This window comes from Lupinus angustifolius, unplaced genomic scaffold (assembly GCF_001865875.1).
Source record: "Lupinus angustifolius cultivar Tanjil unplaced genomic scaffold, LupAngTanjil_v1.0 Scaffold_1_705, whole genome shotgun sequence".
In the NCBI taxonomy this organism is placed as follows: domain Eukaryota; kingdom Viridiplantae; phylum Streptophyta; class Magnoliopsida; order Fabales; family Fabaceae; genus Lupinus; species Lupinus angustifolius.
Genome location: NW_017716026.1, coordinates 1,781 through 14,088, shown reverse-complemented (window position 1 = coordinate 14,088; position 12,308 = coordinate 1,781). Strand labels below are relative to the sequence as shown.

The 12,308-nt window shown below is 36.1% G+C and overlaps 1 long non-coding RNA gene across 1 annotated transcript in view; it reads right to left on the bottom strand.

Moving 5' to 3' along the window:
* Positions 1-12,308, bottom strand: part of LOC109337014 — a 22,591-nt gene extending 10,283 nt beyond the window's left edge. Inside the window, exons 1-2 of the long non-coding RNA XR_002106391.1 lie at positions 12,298-12,308; positions 221-225 (exon numbers count right to left, since the gene is read on the bottom strand). This is a non-coding gene — a long non-coding RNA (uncharacterized LOC109337014). The remainder of the gene's footprint in view (positions 1-220; positions 226-12,297) is intronic.

Genomic DNA, 12,308 nt, shown 5'->3' with positions numbered 1-12,308 from the left:
CTCCGGTGTTAGTGGGTGTACTAGGACACTCGCTAGGGTCATCCTCCATCTTAGAATCGGAGGAGAGGTCCACCACCTCAATGGAGTCCTCTATACAGACTAACTCCACACAATCTTTCTCATTGGGCGAACCCTATGACTTACTTCCCACTCCCGCATCTGCCTGAAGATCGGGCAGCGTCTGTCTAGTAGCTCTCTTCCCTGGTGGGGAATTGGGCACATAGTCTCTACTCCATCTCCTTTTAGATAGTCCAGCAACAGTGGGTTCGTGAGGAATCACAGACTGAATGGATGGTGTACTAGGTGCAAATCTTCGAGTAGGTAAGGTGAAAGAAGCCTCCAAGTTCGCATGTTGTGAAGTGAAGCGCATCGTAGAGCCATCACAAACCATCTCTAGCTCCAAGGCACAATGGCATGTGTAGGTGTATCAACATCCATCACTGCTCCATGTCCCCTCTTGGGACATCGAGAATCGGTAGCTCCGAATCCTCGTGGTACGATCCATCTGAACGAGAACGCGAACCGAAGATAGGTATAAAGAAGAGAAAAGAAAAGGGAGTAAGAAATCTAATGAATATTATTCATTGACGGGGTGGAATTACACGAAATATCACATCTAGACAGACACGCATAATATACACAATATAGATCACATACATAATGCACAATGATGAATGATGTTATAACTTGGATCAATATCCACAATCTCAATGTATGAATGTTATGCTTATTTCATCCATCCTTACACCAATATCTTCCCAATATACTATTCGGAAATAACCAAGAGTACAGGTCCCATAACAAGTCGATTTGATCGCACCAAAAATAATTATTCCTCGCAAGGATATATGATCGATCGGTTCCGAAGAACTGTCCATTTCAGGATGGTGTCGTATCAAACACTTTCTAGGCATCCTCTCATTGATCTTGATTGCAAAGAGGGGTTATCAAAAATCGTATAGTTTGCGCTATGAGAACTGTCTGATCAAACAGAATACCTCATCCAGGAATACAAGGGACTCGTCTCACCTAGACTCTCCCTCGAGACTTTGTTGACGAATCACCGCCATCGTCGTCCCTCTCAATATCACGGGGCTCGTTTGTCTCCGGTAAATTTCCTCTCCACTACTTTATTATTCATAATGAGCATGCACACTAATCAAAGTTAGTGGATTAAATCTTTTAGTTAGTCTTTTATATCGATCGGCCCATCCTAAGACATCTCCCAAGGGAATGCTTCTTGTGGGACCCGATCTTACATTATCACGTAATAGAGGAATAACATCCCTACCACTATGAATCATCGTTGAATTACCCTGGACGACCACATGGCCAAGCCTCTTACGGTTAGACGACCTCACTATGTGGTATCATGTAATCCTTTTTAGGCATCGCCTTGCTCACGACATCCTTGCCGAAATCCTTTCCCGCATAAGGCGCAAGAAAAAAGTAACAGTATAAGTTTATCGATTTGGGCATCAGACTCAATCCTCTAAGCCACAGTCTTCCCCAAGTGTAAATACACTTTACACGCAAGCTAGGGCTATTGCCTAAGCAATAAATCAATAAAAAAAACAATCACAATTTATGCCTGTCTCTCGCCCAAGCGAGAGACTGTCGCTCAAGCGACCAATTCAAGAAAACATACTCCACTCTCGGCATGGCTCTCGCTCAAACGAGGGGACTATCGCTCAAGTAAAAAATCCACCAAAAATTGGTCAAAATCACCCTCTGGGTCTCGCTCGGGCGATGTACTGTCGCTCGGGCCCCCAAAACTGCCTAGAACAGGCCAAACGGCAGCATGGCCCTCGCCCAGGCGAGAACCACTCCCCAAGCGAGGGTGGCTCGCCCAGGCGACAATTGAGGGCTTAATTCACTGTTTCTCCCTCGCCCAGGCGAGGGTAGTCTGATTGTCAGGACTATTTCCTCGCCTTTACTGGATCGAAAATCTCCGCTATTTTCGATCCCTACGCGTTTTAGTTTCTTGAGTGGTGTTCCTTCATGGATAACAACCACAAGACTTGATATTTTATACTATCATAGGGGCATACAGCCTAAGGAAACATCAGTACCTAATCCAGACACGGAATCATTTGGTTAAGTACGGGTTCCTAACAAAAACAGAAATAACTCCCAACTTTTGAGGTAGTTGGAAGATCCGGGTGTCATATTTGGACACCATTATGTCACAATGTATTCTCCCCCACCTTGAATTGTAGCGCGATTGATCTCCTTTACGTGAATGCGTAGGTTGTCCGACTTTGAACGCCTTAAAACTAAACACGAAAACTAATTGGTGATTTGCGAGTTAAATTGTTTCCCTGTTAATTCTAAGGTACATACATTATTTTAATCTATTCCAAGAACATCCGAGACTTTCATCCATCAAGTCCAAGATTCATATTTTTGGACCATCCTTTATCCTCGAAAGTCTCGTTCATGATTCCCATCGTGTTCACGATCATTTTAACACCTTTTTACAAGGATTGATCTCATGATCAAAACGACATTTCAATTTAAAACATTCTTTGATTTCAAAATCATAATCTCTTTTCATCAAAATCAACACATGCATATATTTTAAACACTAAACAACCCCATGAACAACAAGATTTCATGATTTCAAAACAACAATTTCTAGATTCACGAAAATCCATTTTTCGAGTTCTTGAGTAAAACAAGAATTAGGAAGATTATTAGTAAATTTCTACGATGGAAAATGTTCGTAACATACATATAAACATCATACTAAAATTTCATAAACAACTAACAGTTAGATTCGAAGGGATTAAGAACGAAAGAGGAAGAACTTACCTTGGAGTTCTTGAGAAAATTAGAATGAAGAAGAGAGGAATGAAGTGCCAAGGGTTTCCTCACTAAAGGGGCTCTTTTAAAGCATAATGAATCTGATTTAGGGAAGCAAGCCAAAGATTTCTAAGAGTAAATGGTGAAAGGGTAAATGAAGGGTTTATGTAAAAGATGAGTATTTTTGCTTACTGAAAGTGCAAAGTGTCAAGAATAGCACTAGCATATCTTAGCCTATGTTTTGATGAAGACAAGGTTCTAAAAAAGCTTGAAGATGGCTCAACAATCAACATGCCTTATGCTCATTTGGTCATATCTAGACTAGGAGATAAATTGAGTCTATAACCTAAGTAGTCTGGGATGTGTGCCGTAGTAAGTGAGTATAGGTTAGGTGAACCTAGATGCTAGTCTCTTAAGCCATCATAATTGAACTACCATATTCAAAGAGATGCATCATCTAGTTAATCGTATGTTCATGCATATATCATACATGTTATTTGTGCATATTAGGCATAATATAAATGATAAAACATGTATACATATTGCACATAACATATGAGAAGCTTGCCTTGTGAAACATATGCATAAATGCTCCAGTTAATCGATTAACGTGGTAGTTTAATCGATTAACATAACTGATTTTCTGTTGAATATGTGTTTTCCGTTTTAACTGTTTTGGATGTCATTCTGTAAGTCCGTTAATCGATTAAATGATAGTCTTAATCGATTAACGTGTCTGTTTTATGTTATAACTGAAATATGTTTTTGCTGTTGTAACTGCTTAACTGTTTAACTGTTTAAGTGTTTTTGCAACGGCTTAAACCACTTATTCTCCATGCTATAAATACGAGGCTTCACTTAGAACTCATAAGCATTCATTCTATTTGTTTAGGTCTGTATTAGAGAGCATTTGCATTTGATTTTTCACTGTTATTTTGCTTGAGAGTTGGATGTGTGAGAAGAGAGATTATGCTATTTTTACTGTAACATGCTTTATGTTTCTGCATAATTTGATATTCATTTGATATTGCTCACATGATCATGCATTAGATTCTGATTGAAAGAAACCTGTTGTATACTGTATTCTGATTAACTCTCTTTTATATTGACGGCTTAACTTATTAGGATAAGGGTTAATCGTTAGTCTTTACATTGTAATATCTTAGGCTTTATGTGCTTAGAATATCTTGATTTTAACGTGTGTTGTGTAGTCTGGATTTCTCTCTTGGTGTGAAATCACCATAGAGATTGTAGTTCTTCACCAAGGCAGGGAGGTCTTGATTTGAGGATAAGATTCTTGGATGGGGCTTGTTCGCGAGAAAGGTTTTCTCAAGAGGCGAAAGGGTAGAAGTCAAACCAGGTTTTAGAGATCCTAGATTTCAAGAAGGGAGCATCCCTTGTGCTTGTAAATTAAATTGGTAACTGTATCTTAATTCAATATTGTGAAGAAAGAAAGAGAAGGGGAGGCCTGGATGTAGTTTGTAGTGGACCGCAAATGAACCAGGATAAAAATCCTTTTGCACTGTTCTTTCTTGTGTTATTTCTTTCTTTATCTTGTTTCTGTTTCTTGCATTGATACCCTGAATATATATTTGAGAATTTGGATATCTGTTTAATGCTATATAGTTAACACTTGTATGCAATAACATCTGAAATATATATGTTTAAAGTGTATCCTATTTGTAGTGCAATTTGTTTGTTCTGTTAATCTGTTCTGTAACAGTGTTAATCGATTAAACCCTTCCGTTAATCGATTAACTTGACAGTTTTTCTAGTAGTTGGGTTGTTGTTAAAACCGGTAGTTTTTAACCGCCACACCTATTCAACCCCCTTCTAGGTGTTCCTAGACCACTAATACCTAACACTTACTTGCCCAACAAGTTTCACTTGTGAAAGTAAAGTGACTTCTTTGGCGAAATATTCGTGATGAGACCATGCCCGAGTATTGTCGGCTAATACTCGAATGGATATTAAAATCTTCCGATTTTGGTTTATGGTTAGAATTTCGAAATACTGAATTCGGAGTGAAAAATATTTAGAAATGCATCATGGACAAAATTGATGTCTATTTCGACTCGAAATAATATTTCGAAGCCAATGGTGCTATCGAAATTCGATTATGAGCTACGAAACTCAAAACACGTTATTGGGTCGAATTCAGGCGAATTTGGGTCCGACAACAGTCCAAAAACTTTCTGTCACATAAAATTATAACAATTTACCATAAAGTAGGAAAAATGATAATTTTATATAATTTTATAACATTGTTGTAATTTATACATATTTATGTTATTACTCTATTTTTTATTCAAAGTTCATAACACAATATTCATTATATAATTTTTATTACAAGTTATTTTGTAAGATAACTTTTACCTAAAGTTTATTACCCAGCCAAATGTCTCAAAAGAGATTTAAAAAATAAGGAAAAACGGATAGCTTGACCCGCCCGAGTAAGCTCAGCCCGAGCCCGATTTTAATATAGTCATGTCGGTCCAGGTTAAAAAGTTCAGATTCCGTAAAAAATACATAATATGATACACAAACCCTATAAATTTTTGAGGTTTAGTGAGCCGGCCTGACTGGACCCGCCAATTTTAATACCTCTAACCGTTTGTATATAAATTTTTACACTGAAAATATGAATGAAATACTTGGTAGGTTTTATTTTAGAAATCTAACAATATAATATTAATTACATCTTTTCTATATAACGTTTCACATTTTCACCCTTCCTGCATGTTTTGTAACAACCTCGTTTTAATTAACTTATATGGCAATTAAGATGCACATTTGGCCGTTTAGTTGGAATTTGTTTAGATTCATGTCCTCTTACTTGAATATGACAATTGGAAGTAATATTGACCATAAAGTCAAATAAGAAGAAATCTTGTATTAGATTTAACTAGTAAAATTGTCCAGTTAGACATGGTGATTTTATATATATTTAATGATTATCTATAATATATAATTATATAAATGTGAAATGTTATATAAGTAACATCTTTCTATCTTTTTCTGAACCGAAATAAAATAAAAAATTAAAGTGGTATTATGTATTTTTTGAATTATGTTAACCGTTCGGTTTACTTTCCCGGTTATGATGTTTTAGTTGAGTTTAACACGACTGGACCAAAATTTTTCAAATTCAAAATGATCTAATCCTCATTCAGTTAAGACTGCAAACTAGAAACATTTTAAAGTTCATTCAACAATTAAATTGCCAAGTCCGATCTGTTTCTCATAACATTGGTCGGAGGAATGATCTCTTACCCAAATTATAAAAAGGTAGGTTTCCTCAAACTTCATTTTCCTACAAATTAATCCTTTCTTCTCAACTTTCAAGTGTTTGAATTTCTAAAAAAAACAGGTGGTTTAAATGTATTCAAATCATAATCTGTTAGTCGTGGAAGTAATTAAGTTCTTCTATGTGGCTGTTTGGACTAATATATAGTGTGCAAAACATATATCAGTAGAACCTTGGAAAATTGATTTAAATGAGATTTTGTTTTTATCTATGTTTGGTGTTAATTAACACGAGTTTTTTATTCATTGTAGAAATGCGATGCGCAAATGACTCTAGTGGGCCATTGTTTGAATAATTTAATAATATAAGCACTTTTAAAAGTTATTAATTTGAATTAAAGTGTTTAATGTAATGGTGGTTGATAATTAATGGATCAAAATAGTGGGATTATGTTGGTTAACTCTTTCTCTTACTTTATGAGTAATTTCCATCATAGTGGATGAATTATTTTCTCCAATAACTCCTCCCAAATCCTTTTAAAAATAGAATACTTATGCATTGGAAAAGTCAGGTTATTGTTTGCTATATTATGAGTAGAAATACAAAGTGTGATTTAGAGAAACATTATTGGTTAAGGAAAGTGCGGTATTGTATAGAGAAATAGGGAAACCGAGTTATTAACCATCAAAGAACGCATAAAGGTAAGATGAAGATGTGAAAACAAAGACAACCATAAAATGCAGTAGAAGAAAAATTGAAATGGAATAAGGTATTCCTCAATCTCTTCTTTCACCACACGTTGTTGGTTAATAAGGGCTCTCACTTCACATAGAGGGGTGAATAGGTGATTCAAACAATAATTAAACTCAATTCGAATTACAAAAGATAATATAAAAACTACTAGTTTTAATCGATTATATGATTGCTTAATCAATTAGTAGAAAGTTAGAGTTAATTGATTAACAAAAGGCTTAATCGATTAACCTGATGGTTTTCTTAAAATTATTTTGGTTCTTGATGCAGCAAGAAAGCACTAATTACTCTAATCTAATATGCTCTTAAACAGATTACTTAAAGTGATTAATAGAGCAGATTCACTTATGAAATGATTTCTAAATGAATGTAATCAAATAAAGCGAAAATAAGATAATTGTATGTAAGTAAAAGAGTAGGGTAAGAGAGAAGATAACACAACTGATTTATTCTAGTTGGATTGCCAATCCACATGCAATCTTCATCCATCTCCCCCTTCTGATATTCAGAGATATACTTTACTAAGAAGAAATCAAATGTTTATACAAAACACTTCTTCCACCAAGAATTCTCTTAGACCTAGCTTCTAATGGCTCCTCACCACTTCTAACCAAGTATACCCAATGAAACATCTTCTTGGACCTTGACCGCTACATAGAATTTCTCCGAAATTACTCTCTTCCTCCAAGTGATACCTCATACACTCAAAGAGACAAATTTACCAATCGATCGTAAAGATGCATACAAAGTTCTTTGCACTTACAATATGCTTAATCATACACTAACATTCATAAGAAAACTAGCCTTTGATGAATCACACAATCTCATAGATGAATATGAATGATTATGATTTACAAAAGGAAATTCTTTGAAAAATCTCAATGTATGAAAATAAACTCTTTCAAAGATTCACAAAACTCTATCTTTTCACATGAAAGTTTCTTTCTTTCTTTTCAGAAAATCACTATTGAAAAACGTGTATCAATCTTGCATCAAGTTTCTCTAAATGTAAATTTTGTTTTTCTTGTTTTTTTTTACCATGGGAAAGAATGGTAAAATACCATTCAATTTTAAACTATTCTGTTGGGGATAATCAATTAAATAACCACTTAATTGATTAACGTGTCTTTAAAACGCCTAAGATTCCAAAATAGGAAATGACTTAATTGATTAACCATGTTCTTAATCTATTAACGCTTTTCCCATTTGAAAAGACTTAATTTATTAACCAATGTTTTAATCGATTAATGTTTTTTTGAAAAAGACTTAGTTAATTTTGCATGAACCTCTAATATGAATGATTGATGCATGATGCATGATTTTGAAGATGATATAAGTATGAATGCCCAAAATCATGTAAGCATGATAAATGCACCTAAGTCATGTTATGTATAAAAATATCTTATGCAATATGTTCACCCTTTCATTATGTGAGATTTATCATAAGGTTCACCCAACTTAGACTCTACTTATTCAAAGCATCTTAGGACCTAAAAATAAAAATATTACTCTAGCCTTGATAATCCTTTCTTGAAGCTTGAATATGAGTCTTTATGTTGTTGTAGTTGATTTGTCCTTGTCCAAAGTCTTTAAGCTTTTGTCAAAATCATGTTCTTGCATGCTTGCATTCACACGTGTGAATGTCATAATGTCAAGGTCCTAACTAAAGGGTTCTTATGAACCATTAAACTCTCGTAAATGTTTAAAGTAACAATTGGTATCAGAAGACCAAGTTAGGGATATTATGGTCTTCCTTATCTTTAAAGTAACGCTTGTTGTATGATCATTCTTGGTTGATGCACTAGCATCTGGCTAAGAATGATTGAGTTTGGCCGAGACTAGCTTTAATTTGTGGCCTAGCCGAGAATGGCTTATGGTTTGGCCTAAAGTGTTGATTTGGCCGAATGTAGTATGACCATATCCTAGAGGTGATAAGCCATGATCACCATAAGAAAAATCTTGATAAGTTATTTGGGGTCTTGGCACAAATAAGAAGGTGTAGGAGCACGACTCAACTAACAAAGAAATCAATTCTGAATAATCTCTAAGTTCTTTATTCAACAAGACACACACATACATGTATAGCTTGGCTAGCCATACTCAACCTCCATGATAAAAGAAAAGAACTAAAACATTAAAAGCCTAATTCAAGGTCATCCAATATTGGATACCTTTGAGACTATGAACCTTATACAAATACATGGTTATGTTCAAGTTATTACACGACTATGTCCATAGGTAAATTCTTCAAGTGGTGATTTGCCTCATTTATTACATTAACGAAGTGAATAAAGATGAATAGCATAGGATTCCTTCAAATTGATTCTTCCTTGTATAACTCCATGACTCAATTATCTTCAATGAGAGGTGAGGAGTTTTGGATTCCTTGTGCAATGATTCCTCACGGTTATGATGATTAATCCTTTTGATCACATGTTCATTTCATGACATATTCACCCATAAAGTCTTTCTTGTCTAGTATAAATGTTCTCAACATTGGATTCCTTTGTTGAATGGTTCTCCATGGCCAAGAAATATAGAAAGTCAGCACCACGGCTAGCTCATGATAAATACTTGCTCTTGACTAACATTGAATTCAAAGTATGAAGAATTTACCCTGGCTTAGGCTATGGTTGGGTGCCAACGGCTAGCACATTGAAGCATAGTCTTCCAACGGCTTGGACAAGCCTATTAATATCCCTAACTAGGCTTTAAAAGCACGACAACCTTGGTAAAGATACACATACCATCTTTCTTGCCTCCATTGATGGTGGGGATTACTCCTTAATGATACTTTGACTCATGCATTTACATGACTCATTATTTGAATTTGAAATAATAAAACATGCTAATAAATATTTAAAATGCATGTGAGAATTGGGTTGCCTTGGGCCCACTCACTTATTGAATTCAAATGAAAATTTATGGCTGAACCATGTTGCATCGCCCAGCTAACCAAGTGGCCACACATAACGACCATGTGGCCTGCTCCTAGTGCCTAGGTGGCCTGCACCCAGCGCCTAGTGTACCCATGACTCGACCATATTGTCCCAGTGCCTATGTGTCATGCGCTTAGCACCCTAATGTGTATATGACTCGGTCAGCTCCTTGTGTATGATGCACCACATATGTGCTTCAGTCAGGGTTACCATGCACTCAACGCCCTTGTCTCATGCACCCAACACCTAGTTAGCTCGGTCAGACTTTTTCCTCGCCGAGGCCATGATGCATGCGCCCATCGTGCCTTGGTCTAGGCTCTGCGCCCAGCCAGGTTCCACCAACCTTGGCCAATAGCTTGATCCTCCATGACATATGAGCTTAGGCTCTTCATAAATTAACTTTAAAATAATAACCACAAAAAACTTCATTGAAATACCGAAGCAAATGATGTGCCCTACAAAAAGTTCGGTAGCCCCCCTAAGGATCATATCACCCTCTCCTTCCTGAGAAGAATTTGCCCTCAAATTTTGTTCAACATCACCATCCAGATCAAAGATCATCCTCCTCACTTCATTAGACCAACTCTCCACAAAATTACCATTGATTACCCCATTAAAGAACCATTCACCAATATGACAAGCACCAATGATGTGTTTGGTTGAAAAAAATGGGCCTCCTTAGAGAGCTCATTTTTCTCCATAAGAGTTGAATCATCTTCATTGTGTGATTTCATCACATCAACATACTCCATGAGAATAACCTCCTTAAGGAAGTCTCCTTCAATTTCTTGCAATTTTTTATGAAAAAAAAATTGGCAAAAAAATGTTAGTAGTAAAGCAAATCTCTTTTTTTCTTAAAAGAATTTTTTTCCTCTCCCCGTCATGAATTTTTTTTTTAATTTTTTTGTGTGAACTCTCCTTTTTCTTTTCACTTTTTTCACTCAATTGTTCAAACTCAATTTTTTTACATGTTTTTTTTTCACTTAACCTTTGTTTTCTCTCTTCTTCTAATTTTTCCTTCAACCTTTGTTGATCTTCTTGGACTTGTTTAGGAGACATAGGTGATAACACCACATTTTGGTCTTTGGTTAGAAAGATGAATTTATTGGAAAAACTATCATGAATGGCTTTGCTATCATACTGCCATAGACGACCCAAAAGTATATGGGTGGCCTCCATGTTAACTACATCAAAAAGGATCAAATCTTCATACTTCCCTATGGTAAAGGGAACTTCAACTTCCTTTTCAACAATCAACTCCCTAACCCCACTTAACCATTGTAACCGGTAAGGAGTGAGATGTGGTATAGTCACAAGATTTAGCTTTGAGACTAATCTTGAACTCATCAGGTTGACACAGCTGCCACTATCAATTATCAAAGTACCAATATTACCTCCAACCAAACAACTTGAGTGAAAGATGTTTTCCCTTTTATTTTCCTCATGATCTTTGATTTGGCTTTCTAAGAGCCTCCTCACTATGAGTAAATCTCCTTCAGGCATGAAGGTATCCTCCTCTTCATTCTCCTCCTCACTAGAAATCTTGGGTTGAGACTTCACCTCCCCATTCAAAATAACCATAATCATCCTTGTTGCACATTGAGATGCAATGTGTCTATGACCTAGCACTTGAAACACTTCACGTCCTTGCTCCTTGTATTGGACTCCATAGGTTGCTTACATTAGCTTTTTGAGATAGCCACAACCTCCTTGGTGTTAGAAGCATCCTCCTTAATTGGACCCTCATTTTGAGACTCTTCCTTCCAACTAGTTGATTGAAACCTTGAAGTAGATGATGATGAGTACCTAGACTTCTTCATCCTGAGTTGTTGCTTCACTTTCATGGCTTGTTGGACCAAATCTTCTAGTTCCACATAATGTTGAAATTCAGCTATATCCTGGATGTTTTGATTAAGACCATGCAAGAACCTAGCCATGGTGGCTTCTCGGTCCTCATTAAAATTGGACCTTAGCAAGGCCAAATCCATTTTTTGAAGTATTCATCAACACTCCTAGGTCCTTGTGTAGGCCTTTGCAACTTATTATGGATATCGCTTTGGTATGAGTTAGGGACAAATTTCCTCCTCATGACCACCTTCATTTCCTCCCACGAGTCTATGGGTCCAACACCACATCATCTTCTTTCTTTTTAGGATTGATCCCACCAAATTAAGGCATATTCCTTGAATTCCAAGACAACTACCTTAACCTTCTTGTCTTCATTGTAAGAATTACAATCAAAGACCTGCTCCATTTTCAATTCACATTCTAGATATGCTTCTAGATCATTTTTGCTAATAAAGGTTGGAACCTTTATTTTGATCCCTACTCCTACACCTTTGTGCTTCTCTCTTAGGCCTTCTTCTTCCCTTTTCTCCTCAGAGGCACTTGAATGTCCACGTGCATGGTATTCAAACCTCCTATCACACTTTAGCCTCATTTTCTCCATCTGCTTTTTTAAGGCTTGAAATTGAGTTGTCATCATGTCATGTAATGTGGTCGTCCTAGGGGACAATGGTGGACTATCACTAACATTTGACATTGTTGACACACAACTCTTTAAC